Raw genomic sequence first — 22,621 nt, 5'->3', positions numbered from 1 at the left:
TCCATCCAACACATCCACCCCAGCAGCTCTCTCCACTGCATATTCCTTCTCCCATACACCCAGACCCACTGGCAGAGGAGGTGACACTGGTCTCCTGCTCTCTCCCAAATGGAGCTTTTCCCTCTTCAAACTACCTAATTTCACTCCTTCCACCTTTGAATTCCATGCCGTCACAGTAACCCATCCTATACAGCTAACCATTGTTGTTCTCTACCGTCCACCAGGCGCCTTGGGGGACTTCTTGGAGGAATTAGATAATCTCCTCTCACACATCCCTGAAACTGGTCCTCCCGCTGTACTTCTCGGAGACTTCAACCTCCAGACGGGGAAGATAGACGAACTAACATCTCTGTTAACCGCCTTTGCTTTCTCACTGTCTCCGTCCCCACCGACTCATAAAGCTGGCAATGTCCTTGATCTCATATTCTCAAGGAACTGCGCTACTTCTAACCTCTCTGTAAACCCGCTCCACACATCCGATCACTTCTTCATTTCATTCTCTCTACCCCTTTCCAAACATAACAAACTAATCTCTTCTCATCCTGCACTTGTCCGCCGTAACCTTCGCTCCCTCTCCCCCTCTACCTTTGCCTCGTCGGTGCTCTCAGCCCTCCCTTCCTCTGACTCGTTCCAACTCCTGCCACCAAACTCTGCTGCAGAAACTCTCCTGTCTACTCTCTCATCCTCTCTGGACTCTCTCTGGACTCTCTCTGTCCTCTCACATCTCGGCAGGCTCGTCAGTCCCCTCCTGCTCCCTGGCTAAATGATGCACTGCGTGCTAATAGAACCGTCCTTAGGGCAGCAGAGCGGAAACGGTGGAAATCCAAACACCGTGATGACCTCCTAACCTATCAGGCTCTCCTCTCCTCTTTCTCTGCTTTGATCTCTCAGGCAAAAAGCACTTTCTTTCAAGATAAGATCCAATCTTCCTATTCCAATCCTAAAAAACTATTTTCCATCTTCTCCACCCTCTTGGACCCTCCAAAAGCCCCTCCCCCCTCCTCACTTCTGTCAAGCGACTTTGTTACCCACTTTGAAAAAAAGGTTGATGATATTCGCTCTTCTTTTTCTGACTCACCTATACTCACCGCTGGGTCACCAGACCTTCCTTCCACCAACACACTAACCTCCTTTTCCCCTCTCTCTCCAAGTGAGGTTCTTACCCTCATTACCTCTGCCCGCCCTACCACCTGTCCTCTGGACCCTATCCCTTCAAACCTCCTTCAGACTATCGCTCCTGATATTCTACCGTTTCTCACCCATTTCATCAACACTTCTCTAACTTCTGGTCACTTTCCAAACAGTCTCAAGGAGGCAAGAGTAAACCCTCTCCTAAAGAAACCCACTCTCAACCCGTCTGATGTTATAAACTACAGGCCTGTCTCTCTCCTCCCGTTCCTGTCTAAATCACTTGAACGCGCTGTCTTTAAACAACTCTCCTGTTATCTCAATCAGAACAACCTTCTGGATCCGCACCAGTCTGGTTTCAAGGCAGGTCACTCCACAGAAACTGCTCTCATTGCTGTCACGGAGGAACTGCACACTGCCAAAACTGCATCCCTCTCCTCTGTCATCATCCTGTTGGACCTGTCTGCTGCATTCAACACGGTGAATCATCAGATCCTCCTTCGCACTCTCCAAAAACATGGAGTTTCAGGCTCTGCTCTTTCCCTCCTCACCTCATACCTGAAAGACCGTACCTACAGGGTGACTTGGAGAGGGTCTGAGTCCGACCCTTGTCAATTAACTACAGGGGTCCCTCAGGGCTCTGTTCTTGGTCCCCTCCTCTTCTCCCTGTACACAAACTCGCTCGGATCAGTCATTAGCCCGCATGGTTTTTCTTACCACTGCTACGCTGACGACACCCAATTAATTCTGTCCTTTCCCCGCTCAGAGACCCAGGTCGTTGCACGCATCTCTGCTTGTCTAGCTGACATCTCTCAGTGGATGTCTGCTCACCACCTCAAGCTCAACCTTGACAAGATTGAGCTGCTCTACCTCCCGGGAAAAGATTGTCCCACTCTTGACCTAACAATCAACATCGGCACCTCAGTTGTTTCCCCGACTCAGACTGCAAGGAATCTGGGTGTGACCCTAGATAACAACCTGTCCTTCACTGCAAACATCGCTGCTACAACCCGTTGCTGCAGATACACGCTTTACAACATCAGGAAGATACGTCCCCAGCTGACACAGAAAGCGACTCAGGTTCTGGTCCAGGCTCTCGTCATCTCACGCCTAGACTACTGCAACTCCCTCCTGGCTGGTCTACCTGCATGTGCCATCCGACCTCTGCAGCTCATCCAGAATGCAGCGGCTCGTCTGGTCTTCAACCTTCCTAAATTTTCCCACACCACTCCGCTCCTCCGCTCCCTTCACTGGCTTCCGGTAACTGCTAGAATCCACTTCAAGACACTGGTACTTGCTTACCATGCTGCGAATGGATCTGGCCCTTCCTACATCCAGGACATGGTTAAACCGTACACCCCAGCGCGTGCACTACGCTCTGCATCAGCCAAACGACTCGCTGCGCCCTCGCTGCGAGGGGGACCCAAGTTCCCATCGGCAAAAACACGTGGGTTTGCTGTCCTGGCTCCAAGATGGTGGAATGAGCTCCCCATTGACATCAGGACGGCAGATAGCTTGCACATCTTCCGGCGCAAACTGAAAACTCATCTCTTTCGACTCCACTTCGAGCGTTAGAACTATTAACGAAGCACTTTTATACTAATAAAGGACTGGCTTACCTAAAGCCAGTTGAGTAGCACTTGAAATGTTTGGCTCTATGAAACCTGATGTACTTATATGATTCTGTTTTCTTCAAGGTTGTGTCTTCCTGGTCGAATGTACTTATTGTAAGTCGCTTTGGACAAAAGCGTCAGCTAAATGCAATGTAATGTAATGTAATGTAATGTAATGTAATGAACTTCCATACCATATATTTAATGGTAAGGACATTAAATATATGAAGTACTCTGATGGAAAAATAAGCAGTTTTAAATGTGATAGTTACATATCTAGACTTTACCAAAACATAATATGCCTTTGCACTCTTTTCAGTGCTTGAATATTTCCAACAGACATCTTAAAATACAATATAATTATTTCCACAAATGTGTTCTAACCACTAGGCCTTGCAGGATTAGTTTACTCTTCCAAACAATGTAGCATTTTAGATCTATTTTAGAGCGAGGGTGACAGCAGTGAGGCATGCAGGCAAACACAAGTGTGAAGAGGCTTTAGACCCTTTCTGTCATTTGTCACTCAGACTCTCTCAGGCTGCAGAGGTGAAGTGGGACACAGTTGTTGAGGAAAGCAAGGTGATGTTAACTGCACTTGTCAATGTGTTCCTTTGGGATGTTGTGTGACTGTGTGTGGACTGAGCGAAGCAAAGGAAATCTTTGCTGTCATTTGTCAGTCAGAGGTGATTCGGGACGCAGGTGCCGGCTCGCACATTCAAGACAAGTGTGTGCTCCTCCTGCGGACACTGAGGGATGTCTGTTCATGCACAACTGCGGTCAAACACAAAGCACAGCCCAGTACTTTGGTAAGGTTAATATCTGTCCTGTTGGGATAGCTGACGCATCGTTCGGTGTCTCCCCTGTAGCTACATCATACTGAAACCCTCTTACAAATAGAGGCATCATTGAGAACATCTTGTCTAGTCCTTCTAGCTCTACACATAAGGTACACTTTAAGGGCATGTTCACACCTAATTTAAATGGTCCAACTAATCAGGTTTGCTATTCCAAAGTAAAAAATAAAACAGTCCCATACATTGTAAAGGAATTCATATGAGGAGATTGTTGTTTTGCTCATAAAGCCCCCCGTACGGTTCAAAGTTGCCTCAATGGGTTTGATGTGCTTCCCTACTTTGTGACAAAAGTGGATGAAGCAAAGTTGGATTATTTAGCGGCAGTCTGGTTTCCTAGCTAGCTAACTTCATCCATGCGTTAATGCTTTACTGGTTATCGATAATGATCAAAACAAAGCTGCCTCTCAATTATTGTTTGTAATTAGCTTTCCCAGACCATGATAATGACCGTGTCAATTCATATGTTTTTTCATTTAACTAATAACAATTGGTATGCTAGTTTTAAGTACCACTAAATATTTAAATCCATTTAGGTATTTGTTGTAAAAATGAAATAAAGAATACGATTTGAATGTTTTACATTTTACATTAGAGTAATAACCTCTATTTCATATTTCAAAAAAAGCATATAGGCCTATTTGATGAAAGGAAATACCTGCTGATTTAAATATCATATTCCATCTTGCTCACTCTTTTCAAGTCTTCTCCTTTGTAATGGCTGTGTAGGTGTTTATGTTGTGTTGCTTTTGTTGTGTCTGTCGATTGTATCTGTTTCTATTCAATATGGTAATCTGATTATGTCTTGTATGTGCTGCTGAACAGTGACCTGCTGTAATCCAATTCAATTGAGTTAAATGTAACACCTTTATTGTCATTTATAATAATAACATGAACAATGAGCCAAATCTAATAATTTGTCTTGTTTTGCAACTATCATTTCATAAAGACACCCAGAGGACATTCTATGTGTACAGAAAAGTCACTGAAGGAAAAGCACATCTACTTTCAGACACTTCTACATGGAAGACAACAAAGATATTGAGAATACAACCCCTAATAATATGTTGCAACTTTAATCAAATCAATAGAAGGAATATGTTTAGTACAGGTCAGACACTATGCAGTCAAATGCTAACTTTGGGAACAGTGTTGTGCTCATTACAGAAACATAGTTGAGCTGAAGGATAACAAATATATTTTCTAGTAAAAGAAACTCGAGGTCCCAGTCAGAAAGTTGTTTTTGGTGAGTACAGATGAATCAGGTTTCTTGACTACTCAAACTATACTTGAAGCTATGAAAGGCAGATATATACTCTATGCAAGAAATATGCTGGTAGTCCTTCTCTGTTCCCTTTCTGTTGGTGAAGTTCTCACTCCACATCTTGTCAGTCATCTTGATGAGATGTCTACCTTAAGTTATCTTATTTTCAACAGCAGTCTGTGATCACATCAGGTCAATAGACTGCTGTTGGTGGTCTTTGCGACTAGTCTTTGTTATTGCAATTTTATTGTTGCAGACAATTTCTTCAAGTTTCTGCCATTGTCAATACACCTGTCTTCTCTGCTTTTGCCCATTGCCTTTTTTTATTAAGCCATTGCTAGTCTTATCAAACTGCTGTTCCAAACAATACAATACAAAATGAGGGATAACACATTTGTGAACACGTGGAAGGAAAAAACTGCTAGGCAATGCTAGGTTTCTCTTTTTTAACAGACATATTGATCACTTTCAAGCTTCAGTTAATATAACTGAAAACTTTCTGTTGATGTTTCACAAAAAAGGCCATTAAATGGAGGTGAAGGAATTCTAATGTGGCTACCTGCTGGAAGTGTTTTAATGTGAAACAGATGGATGAACTGCTGAGATTGCATTAACAGCAAATGGCAGGAACAGCAAATTAACACAATCTATAGGTGCATATAAACAATGCCTACACCAGGGGAAACTAACAATAAAGGCATGTATCTAATAAGAAAGGCCCTTTTTATTATTTAATTATCTACCTGTGCTGTATTTGTGGACATATAAACTTATTCTTGCTTAATCTGAATTTGGACGTATTTATTTGTACTTTCCTTCAACTTCTGGTACAGGAAATTACTTTACATGTCACAGAATACAACACTTGTGTCACAAGTTAGACACTTCTATTATTGTTTGTTTGGTGGCTCATCTAAACTCTCCTGTCATTTCAGATCCCACCTTCCTCCAGGCCCTTGTAATCAGCTCATTTCCCTCACCTGGTCTCCCCAGCCCTTCCCCTCACCTGTTACTCATTCCCTCATCACTCCACAGTATTTATACCACCTCACTATCACTTGTCCTTTGCCAGATTGTCTTGTCGTTTCCGCCAAGCTCTCCAGTGAGTGTTGTGCTCTAGCCTAGATTTTTGTCCTGCCCGGTTTTTGATCCCTGCCTGCCTGTTTACGGATCTCGAGTTCCTGCCTGCTCCCTGTCTGGTTTTGGTTGCCTGTCTGACGGGTTTACTGGTTTTGACCCTGCCTGTCCCTGACCTGAATAAACTGAACATTGCTATACACTGGTTGTATCTGAGTCGTGCTATTGGGTTCTGATCTGTACCTGTGATCGTGACAACTTGCCTTCATTTTAAACATGGTTTAACAGGGTAAATTGATCCCTTAATCCAAATGTGGCAGCGCCAGTGCCATGCTAAAGCACCAGAAGATCCGGGAAGTTTTGCAATTTGAGGAAAGAGCAAGGTGGAAGATAAGAAGTGTGGTGAAAGCAGGGAGGAGAGAGCTATACACACTGGCTGTTGGCATTCAGCCTGAGGGAGCTGTTAAGGTAGCTTTACTTTCTGAGCAAACTGCCTTCTGTGAAGCAGTCAATATTTTCAATAAGGTGGTTGCCTCTAAAATGGATTTTGGGGACTTGCAATATGGGGTTGAACTTTCCAGATTGATTAAATTAAAGTCACTCCATATCCTACATATATCAAATGACATACTGGATGGTGAATGATATAGCAAACATTTCAAGATAGAGCTTGTATCATGATATACAGTATAACTGTGCTAAAGGTAATCGAAGAAAGAGCAAATCATATTGAGAAGGTTTGTTAAGTGTTTTATACATTTTGTCCTAGGTTTGTAATTTTGACCTATACCACATTTAATTTCAGAAGGTGTGATTGGTTGGAGGGTTGTTTACATTTGATAAACATGCAATTACTAATTTAACATAATATAAACAAGGCCACCCTAAGTCGTTGTTTTAACTCTGACCCCTTTACACAGAAGTGTTTCCTAATGGTCAAGAAAGCAAAGGACGACAAAAAAGCACTTGCAGACTTTTTTTCTAATGTGTGCATCCCTTCAGCGCTTCCCTTGCCTGTTTTCCTAAAGGCAAAGGTGACACTACTCTTCATCCTCTCTCTTTTGTGTCTGGGTCTGCTGGCTGACATAAAAGGTTGCGTGAAAAATTACAACAGTCCTGAATATTAGAAATGCCTGCAAAATACTTTCCCGGCCTATCCATCACCACAGGTATACATGGGTGTATTGTGTATCTATATAATATCTATTTATGTGTGTCAGGACACGTAGAAGTCATGGTGGTCCATATGGTTGTTCTGTTTGTATAACCTTGCATGTGGTATGCTCTCACCTAATGGGACAGTTTCCCAGTTCACCCCTCCATGATGAGGGAATCCATCATCACCTCGACAATACCGCATCAAAGAGGATGTTCACCCACTCACACACTATGACCTTGCACATAAAAAAATCACACACCTTTTTATGGCTGGCATTAAGCTGTACAGTCTAGATGTGATTGAGCTACATAAGATGTGCTGTGGACACGGTATAAATGGTATTTCAATCCCCATACTGCTGTTTGTAGCACATGTCAATTCTCGGTCATAATCTGTTGATTTTACTATTATAAATAAATAATCTTGCTTGTTTCACAAATAATAGGTTTGCAATAATTGAAACACCACAAACCAAAAGCTATTTACTTTGTTTAGGATGTGAAGTCCATGTTGCTTTCATGAATGCATTCCTGTTTATTTTTGAACCAATAAGAGCTGGACCAGTCTTTAACATATTGACAACCATTCATATAGCAAAGCAAGTCTAGTTTATTTTTTAGGTTATTTGTTTAGCACCTTTCAACATTAAGCCATACATTGAAACACAATAATATCAAAAGACTACGGAGCCCTGGAGGGTTCATTGAGAGAAAAATAAATAAAACGTGGCCACGTTTTACATTCTCGTTCACACGAGTTACTAAAGCGTGCGCACGAGTTAATAAAGCGTGGCCTCCTTTTATTTAAATTGAGGGATTCCTGTCCGTGACTCACAGTAGGCCTATCTGCTGCCCACAGCTGTTTTATAGAAGGAAAACCTCCTTCACTTTATGAAATCTCTGCGGCACCAGTGGCCTGTACTAAGAAGCAGGATTTGCTATTTACACTATTCATTCATGAAGTATGACGCTGCGCTGTCAGCACGCGTCTCCATGTTTGTGATTGGTCAAATGTTGCTAACCCCATCCCTTTCACGTGAACGCGCTCTCAGCCGGACGGAGAAACCCTGGTTGATTTACTGAGTTGATAACCAGCTTCGTCGGACCGCTTATCGACATCGCGTTTGTTAGGGTTAGTTAAGCCGGGTAAATCGAACATATCCAGGTCCAGGGTCTGTTGAACTGGCTTCGTCGTACAGGGCACTGGAGGCAGTAACGTGTAACCCAGCAGAATCTGAGAAGAGCAGTACCAGCTGCAAAGAGCTGTGCCTTTTACTGTTTACTTCACTGCGTTTCCCTTCATTAGAACAGCTCAATAGAGATCGAGGCTGCTGCGTTTAACCACACACACCTATACACACATCGAACTACCAGAGTATTCCCCCTCGCTTTATGAAGGAGATGTCCTGTCACCGGGGCGCATGATGTGTGTGTGTGCTCAGCTCCGCTCTGTGTGCGTGTTCGTGTGTGTCCGACACCACCGGCATTTGTTTTCAAATTACCACGAACAGTACTTTACACAAATCTGGTTCTCCATAGTTAAGTGTATTCCCAAGTGAAAGAAATGTGTTTAATCTTAATCTCGATGTGCTATAGTCCTGCCGGAGTGCACCGGAACGAACGATACTATCATAAACAAATGCCCCCCCCCCCCCCCACACACACACACACACAAAACGAGGCCACGCTTTATTAACTCGTGCGCACGCTTTATTAACTCGTGCGCACGCTTTATTAACTCGTGCGCACGCTTTATTAACTCGTGCGCACGCTTTAGTAACTCGTGCGCACGCTTTAGTAACTCGTGCGCACGCTTTAGTAACTCGTGCGCACAAGTTACTAAAGCGTGCGCACGAGAAGGTATCTCGTGCGAACGAGAAAGTAAAACGTGGCCACGTTTTATTTATTTTTCTCTCTATGAACCCTCCAGGGCTCCGTACTCCAGGGGCCTATACTACGAAGCTGGTTCAACCTAACCTGGATATGTTTGAGTTAGCCGGTTGGCCTAATCCAAAACATACGCGCTCTCGCTAAACTGTACTACGACGCTGGTTATCAAGTGGATCGCTCAAGCCAGCCGTTTACTATCTAGTTAGGTGCGCGTTCACATGAAAGGGGTGGTAATGAAAAGTGAACTTTAATACTAGTCAAAAATGAAGAAGTTAAACTTTAAACATCCATGACTTAAACACTTTATCCAGGATAAAAGCCACATAGTCTGCACCTGCAAGGTGAATACAGCTGGCAAAAGAAAAAGTGTTTGAATGCGTACATTAACAGGTTTATGATATCACTGCCCCGTCTAAAACACGATTTGACTTTAATTACATTTGTCTCGAGTGTTTCGTCAACTTAATGTGTTGCTTAAAATAATACTTCTGCATACAGTAGGCCTATGTGACACTGTGAGTGTTGCACGGCCAGATACGGCTCAGCTGACTCAGATAAGGAGATATATGATACATTATGAAGTGATATGCCGCGGACTGTACTTAATGTTACTCTGATCCGGTTACTTATGTTGTGGTAGATATGTGGTAAGTGTTCTTAACGCTAATGTTATAATAGTCAGATTGCTCTGAAGATGGGAGGTGATATTCTATTAATGTTCACGTTCACACAGTAGGTGATTTTTGCCGGCCGTCTTTCCTGCGACGGCAGCTTTTCTGTATTTCCTTTCTCCTGTAATATGACTTGATCGCTTTAAACTCCACACACTGAGCTCTGATTGGTCAGCAGGCAGTGCTTTCACTGAGTTGAGCTCTTAGCCTGCAACCTAACCTGGTCCCGACCAGGTTAGCCGCTAAGCATAAGTTACCATGGAGATCTTGCCTGCTAAAAAGAGAACCAGCTTCGTAGGACCGGAAAGCAGGAGTTTTCCCTGAATTTAGCCGGCTAAGCGGAAATCCTGCTTCGTAGTATACCCCCCTGGGCTCCGTAAAAGACAAAAGGAAATACAAATAAAATAGCTAATAAAATAGATTTGAATAACAATCAATCTATACAATTACAGTGCAGCTACAGTTGAGTGCACACTTCCATGCCCTGCCTATAAACCCAAAGTAATATTTTAAAATCAATGATTTGATGTTGAAGTGTTCGTTTTATCACAAGAAGACACTTCATTATTCTAAACCACAGCTAATGCGGTGTCAAGAAAGTGTGTGCGTACATGTGATCTATCAAAAGGAGTTTTCATCTGTGGTAGTATTTCTTGTAAGGGCTTATTGATTCTGAAAACCTCCTCAGGTGCTTTTCACTATGGGCCAAGAAATGTGGGCGACTGAGTTAGGATGAAATAAGGGGGGGAAGAAAAAAAAGACTACCACCAATGGAGAAAAGGAGCATGGTCCATAGCTTAGGTTGCGTGGAAGTTGTGCCAGTCAATTAGTTAGTTCTATAGATTTTTGCAGTTTCTACAACAGGCCTCTGTTGGTCTTCTACACATTGTTTGAGTGTGTATGTGTTACTGCGTGCATTACCTTTTTTTTTTTTTCTCAGGTGCATTTTGTTTGTTCCTACATGAGAAAGGGTTTTCCTTTATATTTAATTTCAATTAAAACACAGGTCTGACTGAGTTTGCTTGCATACAAAAAAGGAAAAGAAGGGGGTTGAAAATAATCAATCCTCTTTCCAAAATCTTCTAGTTGTCCCACAGCTGGGAAATCTGAAATGTTGGTTTGTGTGTTTGTATATGTGTTTGTATATGTGTCTGTGTGTGTATGTGTGTGTCTGTGTGTGTGTCATTATCATTGAGCTGGTAGTTTTTTTCTTTTTCTTTGGCAAACATGCACTTGCAGATTGTATAGCAATTAGGCCCATTTCATTGTTGCAGAAAAGATGATTATGTGTTGTCATTAATGTTGCCAATTACTGATTCACCAGGGGCCTATACTACGAAGCTGGTGCAACCTAACCTGGATATGTTTGAGTTAGCCGGTTGGCCTAATCCAAAACATACGCGCTCTCGCTAAACTGTACTACGACGCTGGTTATCAAGTGGATCGCTCAAGCCAGCCGTGTCCTATCTAGTTAGGTGCGCGTTCACATGAAAGGGGTGGTATTTGGAGCATTCGACCAATCACAAACATGGAGAAGCGTACTGACAGCGCAGCGTCATACTTCCTGAATGAAAAGTGAACTTTAATACTAGTCAAAAATGAAGAAGTTAAACTTTAAACATCCATGACTTAAACACTTTATCCAGGATAAAAGCCACATAGCTGCACCTGCAAGGTGAATACAGCTGGCAAAAGAAAAAGTGTTTGAATGCGTATATTAACAGGTTTATGGTATCACTGCCCCGTCTAAAACATGATTTGACTTTAATTACATTTGTCTCGAGTGTTTCGTCAACTTAATGTGTTGCTTAAAATAATACTTCTGTATACAGTAGGCCTATGTGACACTGTGAGTGTTGCACGGCCAGATACGGCTCAGCTGACTCAGATAAGAAAATATATGATACATTATGAAGTGATATGCCGCGGACTGTACTTAATGTTACTCTGATCCGGTTACTTATGTTGTGGTAGATATGTGGTAAGTGTTCTTAACGCTAATGTTATAATAGTCAGATTGCTCTGAAGATGGGAGGTGATATTCTATTAATGTTCACGTTCACACAGTCGGTGATTTTTGCCGGCCGTCTTTCCTGCGACGGCAGCTTTTCTGTATTTCCTTTCTCCTGTAATATGACTTGATCGCTTTAAACTCCGCACACTGAGCTCTGATTGGTCAGCAGGCAGTGCTTTCACTGAGTTGAGCTCTTAGCCTGCAACCTAACCTGGTCCCGACCAGGTTAGCCGCTAAACATAAGTTACCATGGAGATCTAGCCTGCTAAAAAGAGAACCAGCTTCGTAGGACCGGAAAGCCGGAGTTTCCCCTGAATTTAGCCGGCTAAGCGAAAATCCTGCTTCGTAGTATACCCCCCAGCAATTATGTTGATTGTTTATATTTGTTTATTTTGCTTTATTATCAAAAGTTATTTTCTCAGCAGCTAATGAAGCCAAACTAGAATGTTGAAAGTGACAAGGGCCAGGAAATGAGGAAGAGTGTGTGTGAGCAGAAATGTAATTAAGAGTATCACCAGCATAAAAGTAATATTTTTTGTATAATTCACAATTTTAACCTTGACATTTCCAAACAATTGCTGACGAATAATTATACAGTATATCCTATGACTGATCCCTGAGGCACACCAATAGATAATGTCAAGGAACCGATAATGCGGTCAGTCTGTTCATAATCTGCCTGGAAATTCAGCAAAGGATTTTTGCTACCAACCTGTATTTGATTCATAGTCACATGGTTGGTGTATAATCAAAATGCTGCTCAGTTAAGCATTATGTCTAAATTATTAAGCGTATTGTTCACTACTAGACAGCCTTGCTAGTGTTGTTTTTCTCCCTTAATATCATTAGAGAATTAACCCTTTTTTAAGCTGCTGACATCGTTTTTAAGACTTTAGATGGCTATATCTAGAAATGGGCCTTTTAGGATTTCACTATGTGGAGTCACCAGCTTTCAGCCTGCTGGTTCAGTCATTGACTTCCACACAAGAAGGTTCAAGGTTCAGGGTTCTTTATTTTGTCATACGAACATAGCTACAGTGTAGTTATGCCGATGCGAATCTTAGGTCACAGGCTTCTCCAACAGTGCAACACAATAACACAGATAAATAGAAAAATATAGAGGAATGTCATTTGAGTTTAAAGATAAATATAAAGCATTATGTGAGTAGCCGTGCAAAAAAATAATTTGCTAACTTACTGTAAGTAAGGCTCAGGATTGTCTCATCGTTTAAGTGCACTTTAGTATGTACCACCGTAGCTGCAACATTTCTGAATTAAATGCTACAAAATAGTAAAATGAGGATCTTGAATTATGAGTTTTTCAGAGTGATATGCCTAATTCCTCAAATGAACCACTAGATTCAAGAGGATGCATATTAAGATGTTGATTAAGATTATACACTAACTGTATCCATCAGTAAATATTTGACTTTACATGGTGGGAGCACCAACAGATGTTATGTTGCCTGTTATAGGGCCATTTTGAAATATATCAGCTGTTGCTTACAATGTACAGTATATACTGTATCATTTATATATATTTGTCTTATATTCTTACCAAATCATATAACCAAAACAAGCCAACCTCAAGCAGTCTTTAAAATACATAAAATGAGGTTAGACAGACAGTCCCTGGACAAAAACTAAAAGCGGTTGGGCCGACCAAAAGCCCACTTGGCTGCAGCGAGGTAAACCCTTGAGCTTAGTACGATTAAAACATATGCTGACGTTTAAATGGGAATATACTGGAAAGAGATAGAGTAATCTGTGATGCAAGAACGGAAATCAATATTTGTTAGATCTCAAGAAGCATAAATAATAAATAAAATCACTGCTGAGATGCTTTCACAGAAAATAAATTAACAATGTAAAACAAACTTACAATCATAATTAAAAAGAGGGAATCTATATGTATTTGTGTAATGTATATTCATAGGTTAACATCATTTGGTTTACATATTTTCCAATCCACACACTAAAGGGACATATCAAGTCTTATATCAATTTTTTTTTACACTCCGGCAGTGCTTCTCAAAGTGTGGTCCGCGGACCACTGGTGGTCCATGAGCGCCCCCTAGTGGTCCGTGAGTATATTGGTAACATTTCACATTTGAAATAAATAAATACATTTAAGTTTTCCGCACTCTCGCGGGAATATCTCCGCAATGGAGTGAGCTTAAGTTTCACTTTCGATTGCATGATATAGCCCAGCACAACACCTTCATCACACATGTGGCCACTTGTTTGTACCATTTTCAGGCGATCTGTAAAAAACGATGTGTTTTGGGATATTTGTGGAGTTAGGTGGTCCGCGAGTGTTTTTTTATTGGTTAAGTGGTCCTTGGTATGAAAAAGTTTGAGAAACACTGTTTTACAGCATAAAGCACAATGACTTATTCTAACCTTAAATGCATATAACTAAAGTTAGAACAAATCTGTTAGAGACAGATGAAGAGAGGGATGGAGAAAAGTAGGACAAAGAAAACCTTTGACAAACAGATTCAGAAAGGAAGAGAAAGGGCTGAACAATGAGAAAAAAGATTTAGTCATTTTCTTCTGTTTGTTGATGAATTCCCATTGTATTCTAAGCTTCGGCAATATTGTTCTCTTGTACAATTCATGCCAACCATGCATACTGGTTTGACAATAAAACAAACAGACGAGTAGTGTGTGAGATACAGAGAAAGAGGGAGGGCTGTCATGTTCAATCAGAATGTGGCTTCTGTGTTTGACAGTGGAGCAGAGAGGTGGAATAAACCCCCCTGATTAATTTAACATCATCGTCTTCATGTTTTTGAAGTGAGAGACAGAGAGTGAGACTGAGAAAGGGAGGATATGCATTGTAGGAAACGTGGTGATTGGGAATATGTAATTATGTGTATGTGATTCTCACTGTACGTGTTTTTATATATGAATGTGTGTGTGTGTGTGTGTGTGTGTGTGTGTGTGTGTGTGTGTGTGTGTTGTATGTATTGTAATATATGTGTGTGTTTTTCAGGGAGTGAGTTTGTCATTCCACGGGCCTGTTGTGTTATTGCTTATTGAATGAGCTCTATGCTCCACTGTATATTCAGCGTAATGACTATAGATCAAACAACACTGAAAACCTCTGGCTGGTTTAACTTATCGATCTGACAGACTCTTATCGCTTTGCTATGCGCCTATTTGTAACTTTGTATGTGAGTGGATTACATATAGAGTAGACCAATATAAGGGGTTGGCATTGGCCTTTATGTGGAAATCATGTAATTTGATCAATATTGCACCACCTTTTTGCAATAAAATGTATCAATGTTGATCATGTGGGAAACGTTTACCCTGGCCTGAACACATTCTAACTCAAATCCACTAGGAATGCACAATATAAACAAATAAAGTAATATAAACAAATAATTATGATTATTTTCTTATGCATTGTTCTCTTGAAAGCAGGGGATGAATTATTCAATATCATGACCAACACATCATGTGATACGGTCAGCAAATGTATTGCTCTTTTATGTAGGCCAGATGCACACCTTTATATACAGTAAATAGCCATATATATTTTGCTACTGAAATGTACACACACAAATAACAAAACAAGATAAGTAATGAATCTAAAGATCCATATTCATAAAGAAACAGGACCTTTAAATGCATACATACACAATTCAAAATATGGACTTTTTTTAAAAGGACTTTAACATAACATTTCTCGAAAAAGTAGAATAAAATGCAATGCAATACATTCTTTGAAAATAGAGACAGAAGGGGAGTTAAGTGTACCCATTGTTAGGTTGCATTTTACTAATTTTCAAGTTTTGAATTTCCCCAGCTTAACTTGTTTCCTTCTCTTCCATTTCCTCTTCTGTTCATCTCATGGTCTTATCCTCCCAATTCCTTTGGCTCCCTGTCTCTTTTCTCTCTCTTTTGTCATGAGAACATTTCTAATTTAGAAGGCTTTGTTGGTTTGCACCCAACAATTATTGATAATCCACTGCCGAACTCAGAAGAGAATTCCTGTCTTCACGGACAGTTTCATCGATATTGATGAACATGAAAAGAAAGCTGGGAACCAGGGATGCAAGACCAATTTGTTGTCATCAAGCAATACATTCTGTGGGAGAGTTACTCTGAATCGCTTTAATCCACATTGTTTTGTGAGGAAAATAACATTATCCCACAGTAGTAAAAACTTCTCAAGCCTGAAACTACTTAAAACCAGGACGGTTCCTGTCATGGGTTGTTATTAATATCTCAATAATTAAAAACAAAACGCTAAGAAGAAAGTGTTGCCACAAGCTGCCACGTGGCATTTATACCAACATTGTTAGATTGTTTATTGCTTTCTTTTTTGTAAATTGAAACTTCCTTTTTCATTAAATGTTAATAATCCAACTCCTTTCTGTTGGTGGTTACAGTTGATCTCTTATACACTGGGCTATTTATACAAACAAGGCAATGATATATCAGTTTCTATAAAAGTTTCAACTTCTGCTGCAATAAAATAAAAACAGACCATGAAACCTACCACACTACCAATTAGGGCTGAACGATTAATCGATTTTAAATTGAAATCGCGATTTGAAATGATGCGATTATCAAATCGCAAAGCCTGTGATTTTGTTTAACTTTTTTTTTTTTTTTTTAACAATTTTTTTATTTGTTTATTGTGTGTCAGTCATCCACACCAATCAGAAGTGCTGTGCTCCACATGCACCAGCCATTGTTAATCAATCAGAAGTAGCCCATGATAGAAGGTGATAGACAGATTGATCCAATCACCTGACAAGTGCTTTTGAAAGTGCCTGCCCTTTCCAAATAGCTTCCAATGGAGCTTTCCTAGATGGTTTGGTGAAACCAACCATCTGAGTCAGGTTAGTAATGCTCCATCACATGTTTCTATGACAGGGTGAATCTTAAACTGAAGCTTGACTTTAAAGCAACCCAACGGAAGTTTCATGTAAGTTTAGTTATTTCACTCGTAGCTCGGGCTGCGAGGGTGCTAGAGACGGGAGCACGTTGATACGACCTTCCTAGCCGGAGTTATGGCCGCATTTTACAATAAACTTCCGTTGGGTAGCTTAAAAACAAATATTGCAATTCGAATCGCAATCGCGATATTTGTAAGAGAAATCGCAATTAGATTTTTTTCCAAAATCGTGCAGCCCTACTACCAATAAGTCTGAACAAACTCTAACCAAGCACATGACCAAGGCCGCTGTAGCACTGTTACGCTTCCTCCACAGTCACTCTCCTAAGCACTGATTTCACATGGAACAGTAAGGCAAGGCAAGGCATGGCAAGGCAAGGCAAGGCAAGTTTATTTATATAGCACTTTTCAACACAAGGCAATTCAAAGTGCTTTACAAAAAATGAAAGAGATTAAGAAAATGGCATTTAAAATCAGTCATTAAAAAGAAAAGCTAATAAAATAAACATTAAAAGAAAAATTACAGTGCAGTCAATTAAACATTAAAAGAAAAAATACATGGATAAAAGTTACAGTGCAGTCTAAGATATGAATAGTTCAATTAAAAGCAGCGACAAAAAGAAAAGTCTTCAGCCTGGATTTAAAAGTAGTCAGAGTTGCAGCGGACCTGCAGGTTTCTGGGAGTTTGTTCCAGATATTTGGAGCATAATAACTGAACGCTGCTTTACCATGTTTAGTTCTGACTCTGGGGACAGAAAGCTGACCAGTCCCTGAAGACCTGAGAGATCTGGATGGTTCATAATTTAGCAGGAGGTCAGAAATGTATTTTGGGCCTAAACCATTCAGTGCTTTATAAACCAGCAGCAGTATTTTGAAATCTATTCTTTGACACACAGGAAGCCAGTGTAAAGACTTCAGAACAGGAGTGATGTGATCCACTTTCTTAGTGTTAGTGAGGACTCGAGCAGCAGCGTTCTGAATCAGCTGCAGCTTCCTAATAGATTTTTTAGTGAGACCTGTGAAGACACCATTGCAGTAGTCGAGTCTACTGAAGATAAAAGCATGGACAAGTTTTTCCAAATCCTGCTGTGACATTAGTCTTTTAATCCTAGATATATTATTTAGGTGATAGTAGGCTGATTTAGTAACAGTTTTAATGTGACTGTTGAAACTCAGGTCAGAGTCCATGACTACACCTAGATTTCTGGCTTTATCTGTTGTTTTGAACATTGCACACTGAAGCTCAGCGCTAACTTGTATACGTTCTGACTTGGCTCCAAAAACCATTACCTCAGTTTTATCTTTGTTTAATTGGAGAAAGTTCTGACACATCCAGTCATTGATTTGTTCAATGCACTTACAGTACTCAGTGTTTGAATTGGAGCATAGTCTCCTGGTGAAATTGTTACGTAAATGTGTGTGTCATCTGCATAGCTATGGTAACTTATTTTGTTGTTTTTCATTATCTGAGCCAGTGGTAGCATGTAGATGTTAAAGAGAAGAGGCCCCAAGATGGAGCCTTGAGGAACCCCACATGTCATATTTGTCAACTCAGATGTGTATTTACCTATAGAAACAAAGTTGTTTCTGTCCTTTAAGTAGGATTCAAACCAATTTAGAACTGTTTCCGAAAGTCCCACCCAGTTTTCCAGTCGGTCTAGTAATATGCTGTGGTCAACAGTGTCAAACGCAGCACTGAGATCTAATAATACTAACACTGAAGTTCTGCCACTGTCTGTGTTTAAGTGGATGTCATTAAAGACCTTTACAAGAGCAGTCTCAGTGCTGTGGTTTGGACGGAAGCCTGACTGGAACACATCGAAACAGTTATTTAAATGCAAGAAATTACTCAACTGTTGAAAAACAACTTTTTCAATGATTTTACCTAGAAATGGGAGGTTTGATATGGGCCTGTAATTGTTCATTACTGAAGCATCTAGATTATTATTTTTTAAGAGCGGTTTAATGACTGCAGTTTTCAGGGCCTGTGGAAAAATACCTGAGTGAAGAGATTTGTTTACTATATGAAGTAGATCTAAGGCCATGCAAGGCAAAACATCTTTAAAAAATCCTGTTGGAATAATATCAAGGCAGCAAGAGGAGGATTTCAGAAGTTGAATAATGTCCTCTAGGTTTTTATCATTAATCTGATGGAATTGTGTCATGATGTCTGAATTTATGTTAAGTGGAGATAGGGACAACACATTTGCTGTTCCTGATGCAGAGGCACTGACTGCTTGTCTGATTTTCTGAATTTTGTCAGTGAAAAAGGAGGCAAAATCATTGCACGCCCTGGTGGATAGAAATTCAGAGGCTACTGACACTGGGGGGTTAGTTAGTCTGTCGACGGTAGCAAACAAGGCACGTGCGTTGTTTTTGTTTTTGGTATTGATGTCAGAGAAGAACGATTGTCGTGCGTTTTTCAATTCCAAATTATAAAGGCCAAGTCTCTCTTTATAGATTTCAAAGTGAACCTGGAGATTTGTTTTTCGCCACCTGCGTTCAGCTTTTCGACATTCTCTTTTTTCTGTTTTCACGGTCATGGCCTTTCTCCATGGAGATATTTTCTTGCCAGACACTTCCTTTACCTTAGTTGGAGCAATGGCATCTATAACATTTTTAATTTTTGAATTAAAATGATCTACTAGCTCATTTACTGAGATGTTAGCAGGGGCAAGTGTGGAAGAAAAACTCTGAGTAAACATTTCCCTAGTGTTTTCAGTTAAATATCGCTTTGTGGTTACCTCTTTTGGAACATTTTTGTGAACAGAAATAGAGCTCTCAAAGAAAACACAGGAATGGTCAGAGAGTGCAACATCAGTCACCACAACCTTAGAGATATTCAGACCCTTTGAGATAATTAAGTCCAGAGTGTGCCCCTTATTGTGCGTGGGCTCCGTCACATGCTGAGTCAGTCCATAGCTATCAAGAACACAAAACAGTTATTTAGCCCCTCTGTCCTGGGGGTTGTCAACATGGATGTTAAAATCACCAACAATGACTAGACGGTCAAAGTCAATACACACTATAGACAGCAGTTCAGTAAAGTCATCAAAAAAGCTTGCACAGTATTTGGGTGGTCTATAGATATTTAGGAACAGAGCTCGAGAGGAGCATTTCAGCTGAAGGGCCACATATTCAAAAGAATCAAAGTTTCCATAAGATGTCTTCCTGCATTGAATGGAATCATTGAACAGAATAGCAACTCCACCCCCTTTCTTATGCATTCTTTCCTGACTCATAAAACCAAAGTTGGGAGGGGTTGATTCGATAAGAACAGCTGCACTGTTATTTTGTTCAATCCAAGTTTCTGTTAAAAACATAAAATCCAGATTGTGCTCAGTGATAAAATCATTGATTAAAAATGTTTTTCCTGCCAGAGACCTGACATTTAATAAAGCTAGTTTAAGTTTGTTAAACACACTATCAGTCATGTTTTTTGTAACAAGCTGTGGCTGACATGGAATCACTGCTAAATTAGATAAACTCACACAAACGTTTGAGCGCTTCCTGTTTCTATGATTCACCGCTCTTAATCTATTACCTATCAACACAGATATCGGCAAAGCTACTGGCAGGCAGGGCCCCGACATGTCCTGGAAAGAGTTGAGAGTGCCATACGCCCTTGAGCCTGGACCCATCACATATCAGTAAAAGTTTGTTGTGTTTTGTACACACACATCCTTATCAGGCTTCGGAGACTGCAGATGCCCCCTCGAAGGGAGGGGAGGTGGTCGACGTAGGTACGGTGATGGAGACGTGGGAGATGGTGCGGGGGTAGAGGACATGCTGCCAAGGGGGGGAGGTGGTTGACGTAGGCGCGGTGATGAGGACGGGGGAGATGGTGCGCGTCTCTGCAGTGATTTTGGTGGGCGTCGTTGAGGAGCGGGGGTAAAGGACATGGTGCCAGCCATGCGTATCGCCTTCGTTTGGTCTTTGAACTCCAGGAAGGAATCGGTGCCAACCCTCTGTATTTCCTTTGTGTGTTCAACGATCTCCAGGAGGGTGGGCGAGGGTGAAAGGGTGAACGGAGTATCCTCAAAGGTGTTGACAGGGGGGGGGGGGTGACGGGCAGTGGAGACTCCTCCATGTGTGTCATAGGTCTCCCATAATCAGAACATTCCTCAGGCGGGTGCAGTGATAATTCTTCAGGGTTTTCTGCGTGATGTGTTGTGTCTTTCTCCTGTTTTGATTCCTCTTGCCGCTTGTCCTTGGCAGAGGGAACAGATTGATAACGCAGGCAGTTGAATATGTTAGAGATAAACAATTTCACTCCTGACTTGTTCAGGCAAACTCCATTTGCCTTGAAAAGATGTCTGCGATCCCATAAAAAAGTTAAAATTGTCAATAAAATGAACAGAATGGTCAGTAGCTGCCTCGTTTCACTGTAAAGGCCCTCACTATCCTAATACCCTGCGTGGCTGTGTGGAAGGGATTCCATCTCACCATGTTAGTCTGATACACCAATATTTCAGACATTTACTCGTGTGAAATTTATAAAATGGGATACGGCTGATCACAAACCGTCACAAAGCCACTTTTATCACAGCGAGATGGTCAGATGATCAGAAATGGCAATGTTATGTAATGAAGATTACTTAAATGTGTTTACAGGGCTCGTAGTCTAATACTGATGTATGGATATGTAGAGCTAGAGTCATTATTTACATTTTGCATACACTTTTTGGGCCATTTGATGATCTAAGGAAGCTGAGAGTAAGTTAGATAATAAACCAAGTTGGGTCATCACCATCACACCTTGGACTTTTGGTTTCTTGTTGTCTTGAATAAGGAAATGAAGATCACTTCTAAATAGTGTTTGCAAAGTTACCCAAATGCCTAAATATTGAAGATACATGTTATGCTGTCAACATTCCATATTATTCTGATGGAAGTACTTTCATTTAAACATGTATATGTTTAATTTTGTTCCATTGCATTGACCCTTGTTTGAAGAGGCTCCCCACTGAGAGTGCAATCCTTCCCCTTTCCAAAGCTAACCTCTGTTCTACACTGCTCAATATCTCCCTGGGTTTTCTCAGCGGGGGTTCCTTTCATCGGTTTTTCTGACAACCTGAGACGTGTTCCTGGGGTTTTCTTTCTGCATTGTAAGCTAAAACTTCAGCACCCATGTCTTTTTAGAAAGATAGTACAACACTTCTGTTAGCATTTCAAAACTATAGCTCCCATGAGGCTTTGACAGTGTGCCATAAGGCTTCTGAAGTGATATGTTGTAGTGGATTGCCAACAAAGTTAACACAACATAAAGTGTGCCGATGTCCCCTCCTGCTGCCCATCCTTTGTGTTTTATCAGGGAAAATAACTCTTTAATCTTGAATGCATATTTATAATAACATGCTTACATTAAACATGAAGTAGACTTTTAAGAATGTTCTCTGTAAAACAGATTCTGACTGTGGATTAAACTGACCTGTGTGAATACATGATATTCCCATCCCTCATCAATATTACACTGCTCATCAATGACTAATTTGTAATAAGTACGGCTGGGTATCCCTAAAAGCTATGAACATTTATAAAATTGTCTGAACCCAGGACATTAAAAAGTGTACATCTCCTGAATACTGAAATGAATGGTGATATTTAGTCAGGGTGATTTGCAAGATAAAGCAGATGAATCAAGAGGAACTGCATTGTTTGTTTATATACTTGTTAAATGTCAATGGAAAGGCCAGCAGTGAAATTGTTCCCAAAGGAAGTGTCTCAAAGTAAAGCCAAGTGTGTACTCTACACACTCTGATGGGTTTAGGTTTGACAACTTGGTCTCTTTATTATTGTTCACTCTTTATAATTGGCTTCAAACTCAGATAGCGATGATGGTTTGCAGTTGTAGTGTCTGTGAAACGATACAGAGCTGTAAGGGACTGTCGACCTCCACCCATCCATTCAAAATGAATAAATTAGACAGGGTGAGCTGGGCCTGCTAAATAGCATGTGATGTGATAATAACAGGTACACATGTATACACCCTTGGGTTAAGGATCTGTCTTCATGATACATGAAAGTAAAAGTTGTATAA

General features: G+C 40.8%; 1 protein-coding gene across 1 annotated transcript in view; it reads left to right on the top strand.

The window, feature by feature from the left end:
* The window catches only part of LOC117561282 (zeta-sarcoglycan), a 488,658-nt gene that overhangs the window by 274,814 nt on the left and 191,223 nt on the right, over positions 1-22,621 (top strand). The gene's annotated exons all lie outside the window — the stretch shown is intronic.

This window comes from Gymnodraco acuticeps, unplaced genomic scaffold, assembly GCF_902827175.1.
Source record: "Gymnodraco acuticeps unplaced genomic scaffold, fGymAcu1.1, whole genome shotgun sequence".
NCBI lineage: Eukaryota > Metazoa > Chordata > Actinopteri > Perciformes > Bathydraconidae > Gymnodraco > Gymnodraco acuticeps.
Note: the sequence above shows the minus strand (reverse complement) of the source record. Positions and strands in the feature narration are given on the sequence as shown.